Source organism: Oncorhynchus mykiss, chromosome 5 (genome assembly GCF_057628025.1).
Source record: "Oncorhynchus mykiss isolate SJ-2025 chromosome 5, ASM5762802v1, whole genome shotgun sequence".
Classification (NCBI taxonomy): Eukaryota; Metazoa; Chordata; class Actinopteri; order Salmoniformes; family Salmonidae; genus Oncorhynchus; species Oncorhynchus mykiss.
Genome location: NC_143026.1, coordinates 65,847,854 through 65,860,820, shown reverse-complemented (window position 1 = coordinate 65,860,820; position 12,967 = coordinate 65,847,854). Strand labels below are relative to the sequence as shown.

Genomic DNA, 12,967 nt, shown 5'->3' with positions numbered 1-12,967 from the left:
CTTTGGGGAGCCCTGCTCCTGGCCTCTTTTAGAATCCAAGAGTGAAATACTTACACACCTGTCTCTAACATGTAGGCTCAGCATTCCTGAACAGTCCCATTACAAGTCAAAATGTTGAACAAACATTTCAACTTACTTTACCTGTTGTCCGCCTGTTTTGTCCCCATGTCAAAGGTCATCTAATCCAAAATATCTACAGGGAAGTGTTATCAACCTGACCTTCAGGACACTGGTCTATATATCGGTTTAACGATGTGCGCTGTGAGTCGGGAAGCAAGTTCACGGAGTGAGTGTTTTAATAAATAAACACAATACAATACAAAATAAGAAACACGAACAACGCACAGACATGACATAGGAACAGACATAATAACACCTGGGGAAGGAACCAAAGGGAGTGACATATACAGTGCCTTGCGAAAGTATTCGGCCCCCTTGAACTTTGCGACCTTTTGCCACATTTCAGGCTTCAAACATAAAGATATAAAACTATATTTTTTTGTGAAGAATCAACAACAAGTGGGACACAATCATGAAGTGGAACGACATTTTTTGTCACCTTTTGCTGCGATTACAGCTGTAAGTCGCTTGGGGTATGTCTCTGTCAGTTTTGCACATCGAGAGACTGACATTTTTTCCCATTCCTCCTTGCAAAACAGCTCGAGCTCAGTGAGGTTGGATGGAGAGCATTTGTGAACAGCAGTTTTCAGTTCTTTCCACAGATTCTCGATTGGATTCAGGTCTGGACTTTGACTTAGCCATTCTAACACCTGGATATGTTTATTATTGAACCATTCCGTTGTAGATTTTGCTTTATGTTTTGGATCATTGTCTTGTTGGAAGACAAATCTCCGTCCCAGTCTCAGGTCTTTTGCAGACTCCATCAGGTTTTCTTCCAGAATGGTCCTGTATTTGGCTCCATCCATCTTCCCATCAATTTTAACCATCTTCCCTGTCCCTGCTGAAGAAAAGCAGGCCCAAACCATGATGCTGCCACCACCATGTTTGACAGTGGGGATGGTGTGTTCAGCTGTGTTGCTTTTACGCCAAACATAACGTTTTGCATTGTTCCCAAAAAGTTCAATTTTGGTTTCATCTGACCAGAGCACCTTCTTCCACATGTTTGGTGTGTCTCCCAGGTGGCTTGTGGCAAACTTTAAACGACACTTTTTATGGATATCTTTAAGAAATGTCTTTCTTCTTGTCACTCTTCCATAAAGGCCAGATTTGTGCAATATACGACTGATTGTTGTCCTATGGACAGAGTCTCCCACCTCAGCTGTAGATCTCTGCAGTTCATCCAGAGTGATCATGGGCCTCTTGGCTGCATCTCTGATCAGTCTTCTCCTTGTATGAGCTGAAAGTTTAGAGGGACGGCCAGATCTTGGTAGATTTGCAGTGGTCTGATACTCCTTCCATTTCAATATTATCGCTTGCACAGTGCTCCTTGGGATGTTTAAAGCTTGGGAAATCTTTTCGTATCCAAATCCGGCTTTAAACTTCTTCACAACAGTATCTCGGACCTGCCTGGTGTGTTCCTTGTTCTTCATGATGCTCTCTGCGCTTTTAACGGACCTCTGAGACTATCACAGTGCAGGTGCATTTATACGGAGACTTGATTACACACAGGTGGATTGTATTTATCATCATTAGTCATTTAGGTCAACATTGGATCATTCAGAGATCCTCACTGAACTTCTGGAGAGAGTTTGCTGCACTGAAAGTAAAGGGGCTGAATAATTTTGCACGCCCAATTTTTCAGTTTTAGATTTGTTAAAAAAGTTTGAAATATCCAATAAATGTCGTTCCACTTCATGATTGTGTCCCACTTGTTGTTGATTCTTCACAAAAAAATACAGTTTTATATCTTTATGTTTGAAGCCTGAAATGTGGCAAAAGGTTGCAAAGTTCAAGGGGGCCGAATACTTTCGCAAGGCACTGTATATAGGGAAGTGATAGAGTCCAGGTGAGTGTCATAATGCGCTGATGCGCATAACGATGGTGACAGGTGTGCGCCATAACGAGCAGCCTGGTGACCTAGAGACCGGAGAGGGAGCACACATGACAATCGGTTTGTATTTCCTTTTTTTAAATGTTCAATGCTGATGCAATTTGCAGGTGACAAACACTTGCAGAATATGGCTGAGCCTAACCGAACCCCAGACCGATTGGCAAACACTTACACAATATGGCTGAGCCTAACCGAACCCCAGACCTATTGGCAAACACTTACAGCTGATTGCGAGGAAACGTGTGCTTCGGTCAACTATGTTCGGTTACATTCGGCTACAGTTTACATATTGTGCAATGTGTCGAGATTGAAAATACAAGTGGCAACACCTACCGGTGTGGCAAGAATGTCGGGTAACAACACTTTCCTGTGGATCTCCACCTCCTAACTCCAAAAGTACCAACAGCACGGACAACCAGTAAATGAATTGTAAACATTTTATTCAACATCCTGGCTTGTAAAGACTGAAAATCCATGGAGTCTGTTCAGGCAACCTTGCTCCATACCCAGTCTGTCTTATTCTTGTCGCTGGATCAGCAGAGCCACTGCCTGCTACCTCTGCAGATCTCCAGAGGTCTTTGTTTGGTGAATCACTCACTGTGACTCCCAGTCAGAGAAGCTAACGTCAGCAGCCAGAGGCCAGGGGTCCGCTCTATTCACACAGTCACACACAGCAGGGTCACGTTCTGGGAGACCACTGCCGCAATCACAAACACACACACTCTATGTACAAATATACACAGCCAAGCATAGACACCCTCCACACCACCTAACCTCTCTCTCCCTCACAACTCCCTCTTTAAATACAGACTCAAACCAAATCAAATCCTCATTCAACAAACAACTCCCTCAAAAGCATTGCTTGCTTGTCCAACCCAACCAGCATTGCTTTACCAAACCAAACAAACAAAGCAGCTGCATTGATGTGCAGTGAGGAAGTTGTACGAGTTTGCGACGCATTCCCTGAAACCAGCCACTGCACAGTAATAAGTAAGGAGTGCAATTGGGCTTGGCCTGGGTCTAGTTGGTGGGCAAGCCCTTTCTCAGGCTCCAGCTGCAATCCCTAGGAGGCCCAGCTGGTCAGGCCCAGGGTGAGGGGGCCCTCTGGTCCCGCTCTCCTCCTTATGGAAAAGAGGAGTCTGGAGAGACACACACTGGAACATTTGAGCATTCCATAGCCTCATGGGACTATCATGCTCTGACCTCAGCCTATGCGGCAGCAGACTAGATATTGTACAGACAGCCAAAATATCCCCCCCCCCCCCCCCCCCCCCCCCGAGAGACGCAGTTGAACTACTTTTCTGTCCATAATTGACTCACTGAAGTCACATTTAGGTTATAGTTCTGTGCACAGACTGGAGTCAACCGAGTTACAGTACCCTCAGACATACTGCACACCATACACACACAGGAGTCTGGCTTATACAAATGGAAACCCAGACGCAAGCTGCCCAGTAACGCGAGCCTACCAGACCAGCAAAATGTATTTTATGCTCACTTCGAGGCAAGCAACTGAAGCATGCACGAGAGCACCAGCTGTTCTGGATGACTATGTGATAACGCACAAGACCTTGCTCCATTAACATCGACGGGGCTGTAGTGGAGCGGGTCAAGAGTTTCAAGTTCCTTGGTGTCCACATCACCAACAAACTATCATGGTCCAAACTCAACAAGACAATCGTGAAGAGGGCATGACAACACCTTTTCCCCCTCAGGAGACTGAAAATATTTGGCACCATCAAGAGCATCCTGACCGGTTGCATCACCGCCTGGTATGGCAACTGCTCGGCATCTGACTGGAAGGCGCTACAGAGGGTAGTGCGAACGGCCTAGTACATCACTGGGGCCAAGCTTTCTGCCACCCAGGACCTATATACTAAGCAGTGTCAGAGGAAAGCCCCAAAAATTGTCAGAGACTCCAGTCATAGACTGTTTTCTCTGCTACCGCACGGCAAGCGGTACCGGAGCGCCAAGTCTAGGACCAAAATGCTCCTAAACAGCTTCTACCCCCAAGCCATAAGACTGCTGAACTGCTTATCTATGCATAGGAACATCCCCCCTGCCTACATGTACAAATTACTTCCACTAACCTGTACCCCCGCACACTGAATCTGTACCGGTACCCACTGTATATAGCCTCGTTATTGTTACTTTATTGTGTCACTTTTGGTAAATATTTTCTTAACTCTTTCTTGAAATGCACTGTTGATTATGGGCTTGTAAGTAAGCAATTCACGGTAAGGTCTACACTTGTTGTATTCGGCGCATGTGACAAGTGTGACAAATAAAGATTTGATTTGATATACAAGCATTCCCAGGCATCAGCGTAGCAGTGCTGAGAGAATCGGGCAGAATCAAAGGGCAGGCTTGTTTACATGACTGAGGTCCAAGTTATTTTTAAGTTATTTGGTAAGGCAAAGGCCAGAACTTTATTTAGTGTTTAAGGCCATGATCACAAGGAAAATAAATGAAGGCCACAAAAAATGTATGTTCTAACCGACAACAGATGACATGTGAAAGAAGATAAAGATGGGTGAACGACGGGACAGTGATAATAAAAAAGTATTTTGATGTATTGTGGCACCATGTTCACCAGCACTTTAATGTCCATTTTTGAGTAATAGGACATTTTATTATTATGTTTGGTTTGCTATTAAAACCTCCCTGCTGGGTCATTAAAGTTAAAGCTCAGTTTCCACTGGTTTCTTACCGCATTAAACTCAACATAGTAAACTCTCATCAGTACATTATCTTCTGCTTTTAATTTTTTATTTTTTTCTTCATTCCTCCGTCTATTGTGCAACGTTTATGAGCTAGTTGGAACTAGGAAACTCTGGGATTTTTGACTTTCCAACTGGTTGAACGCAGCACGTGTAGAACTACAACCAGTTAGACAGCCGGAAATGTCAGAGTTTCCTAGTTCTGACAAGCACATGAACAATGCATTGTCACCGTAAGATCATCAACCAATCAATGTCTTTGCTCACCTTGATTGTGCTTTTTAACTGCTGTCTGATTGTTTTGCTCGGTATGGAAATCTACACAGCTCAGTTGAGTAAACTTTCATCCATCTTGTCATCTGTTTCTCTCAGCAGATTTCCTGTTAACTGACTACTTCTTTTCAGGAACAGGAAGTGACCTCGACAACCCACTTTCTCTAAGAAAATTTGATTTTGTCGAAGAAAATCTCAGTGACATTCTGCACCAATACAAAAAAAGCGTGTACGGGCTTACTGTTAGAATCTAGGGAGGGAAAGCTGATCCTAGATCTGTGCCAGTGCCTACTGCTAAGTGCCTACAGGAAACTTCAACCTGCAGTCACGTACACATACCTCTCCATTATGTACCTTTGATGTCATTATTTTCAACCAACCAATATAAATAGCTATCTCAGGAGTGAAGCAGGGCTGCTCCTCAGACTGTCTGCCATCTGGACCCTGTAGGGGCCACATACTGTCCAGATAACAGTTAGGTATACAGGTCCAGATAGACTATCAGCTCTCAGAGCTCTAATCAAGACCACCTATAGAGGGATATCAGACTGACTGAAATGTGATGGCCTCACAGTGATCTAAAATAATACTTATCTGATAAAATCCTATCTGTTGTGCTAATGTTGTGTTTGTCAGAGTTCCAGGATATCCTGTACAAGTCTGATGAAATCCAAACTCAAAGGGTAAACATTGAGAACGTGAGGGTTGGTTGAGAAGTATGTTTCATTCTTGTGTAACTGTTTCAGTGAGGGGCGGAGGAGGAAAGGAGAGAGGGTAGTTTGGGGGGGGGGGGGGGGTCTGGGGCAGAAAGGTGAAGGCACAAGAGGGCCTCCCTTTCCACCATAGAACCACCCCCCCAGTTCCCACTAAACTTTAAATTCCAAACAAGCTAACTCATTGCCAAACTGTGCGTCAGACAGCCTTAACTCACAGTGCCACACACGTACACAACAAAAGCATAAGCGTACACACACAAGCACACGATTGTAAACCTAGACTCTTGAAAACCCTAAATGTTTTCTCTTGACCCATAGCTATATTTCCTCTCCCCACGGCGCCATACTGTATATCCAGGAAATCACTATGCTTGCAACAACAAGAGCTCTGGTGTGTTTTAATATGGTTATAAATTAGTTGTCAGAGTGTCTGCACATCTCGTCGGTCAGGGTAAAGTCAACAGTGCTGGGTGCCATTCATTAATCTGCAGGGCTTGGGGCTGACATGTGAGAGGGCCAGACTGCCTGTAACACTTCACACTCACTGACACAGCCAAATCTCACAGTCCCCTCCACCCCTCTACCCTCTCTTACCCAATCCTTTTCTCTCACAGCCTCAAACACATTCTCGCAGTCTCTATCCCCTCTTCTCTCCATCCCCCTCTCCTCCTATTCAGTTGTCTGCGCTCAGTCCCATCCGTCCTCTCCTCCTCAATTCCCCTTGCTCAGTCTCTACCTCTACCTCCATTCTCAGCCTCTCTGTTCAAACCGCTCTCGACCTGTTGCAGAGACCCGATAATTTTTTGGAGTGGTTTGTTAGCCAAGTATAGCCTCACAACGTATTGTAGGTCTAACTACTGTGCGTATGTCACAGTTTGTGTTGTAATAACTACCTTCTTGGACCTGAGTACTTTTGATGGACTTCATTTGATTAATGTTTACCCTAGGCCTATAGTAAATGTTTATAACATTAATTATGCATCCTTCTATCAATCAGGAACACTTTTGCAATGATAAATAGTAGAAAATGATTACTGCTTTTGAGAGATTTCTGTAATTCGGAGAACAAGAATACAACTCACTTCTATAAAATGTTTGATTGCCATTTCGTACCAATTCCTCTTTGACAAACAGATAATGCATCATGTCTATGGATGGTTACAATACATATCTGTTGTGCCATTGCTGTGTGTAATGAATGATGAGATGACTAGATGACAAATGATACCGTTTTGATCGTTTAGAGAGTCTTTACTGAGAGAGTCTCTCTATCGAGAGACTTGGATTTGTTTTTGGGAGGCAGTGTTGTTTTCCAAAGGTGAATACTGTACAGCTGCACCATCGACAGGTGCACCATTGCTTGGCATCCGACTGCAAGGCGCTACAGATGTGTGTAGGGCACAGTACATCACTGGGGCCGAGCTCACTGCCATCCAGGACATCTATACCAGGCAGTGTCAGAGGAAGGCCCTACAAGTTGTCAAAGACTCCAGACACCCAAGTCATAGACCGCATGGCATGCGGTAACGATGCAGCTAGTCTGAAACCAACAGGATCCTGAACAGCTTCTACCCCCAAGCCATAAGACTGCTAAATAGTTTGTCCTGGTAGCTGTTGATTAACTATTTGCATGGATCCTTTTTGAACTGTTTTGACTCATCACATACGCTGCTGCTACTGTTTTATCTATCCTGTCGCCTAGTCACTTTATCCCTCTGATTACCTCGACTAGGTACTGGTACTCTGTGGATATAGCCAAGTTATCATTACTCATTATATTCCTTGTGTTATTATTTTTTCTATTATTTCTATTTTATTTGTCTCTGCATTGTTTGGAAGTGCCTGTAAGTAAGCATTTCACTGTTAGTCTACACCTGTTGTTTACGAAGCATGTGACAATAAAATTGTATTTTGAGAAATGTAGCAAGCAGCCGAGAAAATGGCATGCAATGGCAACCTAATTCTCCACTTAGCATTTTCCTGCCAGTGTACCATCTAACGGTCGTAATAATAGATTGGGCCACTTTTCCCTGGGGAATACTATACTAGGAATGTGCTGCCTGGACTATCAACACAATATGGGAGAGAGCCCACTGCGAAGTGGAGAGGGGGATGGGGACGAGGGGGACGGGGGTGGGGCTGAGGTGACAGGGTCAGACACAGCACTCAGAATGTCTGCCTCAAGTTCCAAAATGTTCAGCTGTAGTTTTTCTGTGTCCCCTGTCCCTCCTGTTTTGGTCATTCTGTTCAAGCCAGCCATTTCATGTCACAATGTGTTAGGCCAGGGAGAAACATCACATCCTGTAATTTAGAGAGTGTGAGTGACCATATGATCCTGTGTGAGAGAATGTGTGTGACCGTGTCACCTCATCTGCTGTGGACAGGCAGGGCAGTGGGAGAGGGGTAATCTATCCCACACACAGGAAGGGCCAAGAGAAAAAGGAATTCTTCATTCGGAACATGAAAATCTATGTCTGATCAAAGCATGGATATGAAGGTTTATAAACTGTTGTTTCTTGACCTGTCAGCTGGGAGAATATCTCAGAAGGCAAATAAACAAACCATCCGAGCATGAACATTATTTTGTTGGTTTTATATCGCCTTGCGTTAGTTTCATCTGAGCTAATCTTTTTTCTCCCTTTGTTTGGCAATATGTGTATGTGAGCCATTTCAAAGTGGATTCGATGGTTGTGGTATGGGCGTACATTTGATTTGAGGAATGACTCACAAGGTGCAAAATACCTGTTGCAAAAAGTAGAGACAGAGAGAGGAAATCATTTGAATAGCAACAAATACAGTGCATTCGGAAATTATTCAGACACTGACTTTTTCCACATTTTGTAAAGTTACAGCCTTATTCTAAAATGGCTTAAATAGTTTTTTCCCTCATCATTCTACACACAATACCCCATGATGACAAAGCAAAAACTGGATAAATAAATACATAAAAGGAAATACCACATTTACATAAGTATTCAGACCCTTTACTCAGTACTTTGTTGAAACACCTTTGGCAGCGATTACAGCCTCGAGTCTTCTTGGGTATGACGCTACAAGTTTAGCACACCTGTATTTGGGAGCTTCTCCCATTCTTCTCTGCAGATCTTCTCAAGCTCTTTCAGGTTGGATGGGGAGTGTCGCTGTACAGCTATCTTCAGGTCTCTCCAGAGATGTTTGATTGAGTTCAAGTCCAGGCTCTGGCTGTGCCACTCAAGGACATTCAGCGACTTGTCCCTAAGCCACTGCATTGTCTTGGCTGTGTGCTTAGGGCCATTGTCCTGTTGGAAGGTGAACCTTTGACCTAGTCTGAAGTCCTGAGCGCTCTGTACTTTGCTCCGTTCATCTTTCCCTCGATCCTGACTAGTCTCCCATTCCCTGCCTCTGAAAAACATCCCCACAGCATGATGCTGCCACCACCATGCTCACCATAGGGATAGTGCCATGTTTCCTCCAGACATGACACTTGGCATTCAGGCCAATGAGCTCAATCTTAGTTTAATCTGAATAGAGAATCTTGCGTCTCATGGTCTGAGAGTCTTCAGGTGCCTTTTGGCAATCTCCAAGCTGGTTGTCATGTGGCTTCTGTCTGGTCACTCTACCATAAAGGCCTGATTGGTGGAGTGCTGCAGAGATGGTTGTCCTTCTGGAAGGTTCTCCCCTCTCCACAGAGGAACTCTGGAGCTCTGTTAGAGTGACCATCGGCATCTTGGTCACCTCCCTGACCAAGGCCCTTCTCCCCAGGTTGCTCGGTTTGGCCAGGAGGCCAGCTCTAGGAAGAGTCTTGGGGGTTCCAAACTTCTTCCATTTAAGAATGATGTAGTCCACTGTGTTCTTGTGGACCTTCAATGCTACAGGCATTTTTTGGTACCCTTCCCCAGATCTGTGCCTCGACACAATCCTGTCTTGGAGGTCCACGGACAATTCCTTCAACCTCATGGCTTGGTTTTTGCTCTGACATGCACTGTCAACTGTGGGGCCTTATATAAACAGTTGTTTTCCTTTCCAAATCATGCCAATCAATTGAATTTACCACAGGTGGAATCCAATGAAGTTGTAGAAACATCTCAAGGATGATCAATGGAAACAGGATGCACCTGAGCTCAATTTCGAGTCTCATAGCAAAGGGTCTGAATACTTATGTAAATAAGCTATTCCTAAAAAACCTGTTGTCACTTTGTCATTCTAGGGTATTGTGTGTAGATTGATGAGGAACATTTTTTATTTCATCAATTTTTTGGGGAACCAAAAAAAGTGCAAAAACAAACGACTTAATTTCAACCCAAAAAATCTGTGATGACGTTGAATCAACATGGAAAACGAATTGGATTTGCAAAAAGTTATCAACATAAGGTAATTTAATCTTTTTTTCACCCAACTTTTAACCTAAATCCAATTACATGGTGAAATTCACTTTCAATTCACGTTGGTTTACAACAACCAAATGTAAATTAAAACTAGACGTTGAAATGACGTTTGACATAGAAAACTACACACTGAGACTACTGCGGTCTAAAAGTAATTAATAATCAAATCTCTCCACCCCAGCTACATTAAGTGATACCCAGCTAAACTAGACGTTGAAATGACGCCTGACATAGAAAACTACACACAGAGACTACTGGAGTCTAAAAGTAATTAATAATCAAATCCCTCCACCCCAGCTACAGTAAATGATACCTTGCTCTATTTAGCTAGTCAAACTTCAGCATCCCATTCGACATTTGGCCGCTCATGACTCTCTTACTAATTGTGTGAGAATGGGTTTGGGAATACGGGATGAACCCGCCCTATTCCAGGTTGGGGAGAAATGAGTTGAACGTTTCAGAGAAGTCACAGAAGGACCACTAAAAAGTTTGACGCATGGAGTTGTGGGCTTTATCGGAATGAAACTCTAGCGGGAATTAGTCTACAATAAGCTTTATTTAGATTGTCCGGAATAAAATATGGAATCGATGCCACGACGCAATGAATATTTGGTTATTGAAGCACCACTTTTTTAATGACCATATCTGTCAAAAAGCTATAGAAAATATCCATATGCTACAAATGATCTGCGATGGAGTTATAAACTATCTGACAGGTAAGATTGACTGATCTTTATAATTTGAACTAAATTCACCTTTTCATAACAATGATGAAAATGCTGTTTCATTCTAGTGATATGTGTGGCACAGTGAACTTAAATGTTTCAAACGTTACAATAAGGATTTAAAAGTGCCTCGAAGTAATTATGGAACATGTAAATTACCATCCATGACATCGTTTATTAAAATGGGAAGACTGGGAGAAACACATTCTATCAAATATCGAGAATAGTATGTATCCACATGTTCTTAAATAACTTATTTGAATACAAACATAAATACTATTACATAAAAAAACTCATCTTAAATGGAATTTATGATTTTATCATTATTAATTTAAACATTACCATATAATATACATTTTAGGCTCCTAAAAGTTTTCAAACTAACTGAGGTGTGACACAAAATTATTGTATCCGTGTATTATTATAATTATTTGACTATCTTCCCATGAGTTTAATCAACATATTTAATATTTCAATCAGAATAAAGTTCTTAATTAGCAATACTCATTTTAACACATTTTATCCAACAGCTCCCAATAAAGAGTGTGATAACAACAGTGCCAGATGTCAGTAGATCCTCTGTCTGCAGTCTGCTGTGTTGTGGCGCCCTCTGCTGGGTGAAGGGGGAAGGCCAGGGCCAGGCAGGATGGAGAATGTGTTTGAGGAGGGGATGAACCCTGTGATCGTGGCCCACTACAACCACTCTGGGAAGTGGGGTCGGCCGAGGAGCAGTGGGGTCTGTAAGACTGCTGTCCTCCTCCTCATCTGTATCCTAATCGTGCTGGAGAACGTTACAGTGCTGCTGGCGTTATGGAGGAACAAACGCTTCCACAGCCGCATGTACTTCCTCATCGGTAACCTGGCCCTATCTGACATGCTAGCCGGGGTGGCCTATGTGGTCAACATTTTCACCTCTGGTGGCAAGACCTTTTTTCTGACACCGGCCCAGTGGCTGGCAAGAGAGGGCAGTATGTTCGTGGCCCTCAGCGCCTCCACCTTCAGCCTGCTGGCCATTGGCATTGAGAGACACATGACCATGGTGCGGCTGCGTCCGTGCGAGGCAGCGGGACGGGGGAGGTTACTGGGCCTGCTGGGGGCATGCTGGGCCGTGTCGGTGCTGCTCAGCGCCCTGCCCTCCCTTGGCTGGAACTGCCTGGAACACCTGGCCTCCTGCTCCACCGTGCTGCCCCTCTATGACAAGAGCTACGTGGCCTTCTGCATCAGCGTCTTCAGCGCCCTGCTGGTGGCCATCATCATCCTCTATATCCGCATCTACCGCCTGGTGACGTCCAGCGGGCGGAGGGTGAGCAGCAGGCCCTCGGAGCACTCACTGGCCCTGCTGAGGACGGTGGTAATAGTTCTGGGGGTGTTTGTGATGTGCTGGGCCCCACTGTTCCTGCTGCTGCTGCTGGATGTGGGCTGTAGCCCTGAGCGCTGCCCAGTGCTCTACCATGTAGACTGGTTCATCGCCTTGGCCGTGCTCAATTCAGCCGTCAACCCCCTCATCTACACATTGTCCAGCATGGAGATGAGAGCAGCCTTCTTCAGGCTGCTGTGCTGCTGTCAGCCTCACCTGGAGGCCCCAGCCTCCATGGCAGGCAACCCCCACCTGGGGACAGTCATCCCCACGGCCGAGAACAGCAGGTCCAGTGTGGGTGGAGGAGGGAGTAGGATAACGGGGGCTGCCAAGTCTCTGACCCGGGGGAAGGTGACCACGCCCCTGAACTCTAATAACCAGGGCCGACCGACCTGGTGTCAGCGGTGCTGGTCAAGGCTGGTGCACTGCCGTCCCTCAGCAAATTCTGACTTGACAGCTAATTCACTGTAGACTGGTCCTAGATCTGTATGTGCTCTAGTAGTCTAGCCAACTCCTCTGACTATCGTTATCATGCAATGTCTGTCATAGTTGGCTAAAGCACATGCAGATCTTGGACCAGGCTAGAATCACACTGCATGGGTAACTGGCAATGCTGTGAGTGGGCATGGTACAGGCATGGACACTGGGGCTATTTCAGTATGCATTGGTGAAAGTATTGACTGAAGAGACCTTTGGTAGACACTCAGATGAGGTTTGTACTGATGAACTTGCTGTAAAGCAGGGGTTCCCACGTTGTTTTGGCCCGTGACCCCTTTTTAAAACTTTTTTATTGGGTCTATG

General features: G+C 44.6%; 1 pseudogene; it reads left to right on the top strand.

Annotated features, from left to right (window-relative positions):
* The first annotated feature begins 11,341 nt into the window (after positions 1 to 11,341).
* LOC110524322 (sphingosine 1-phosphate receptor 3-like) lies at positions 11,342 to 12,762 on the top strand (annotated as a pseudogene).
* The last annotated feature ends 205 nt before the right edge of the window (positions 12,763 to 12,967 follow it).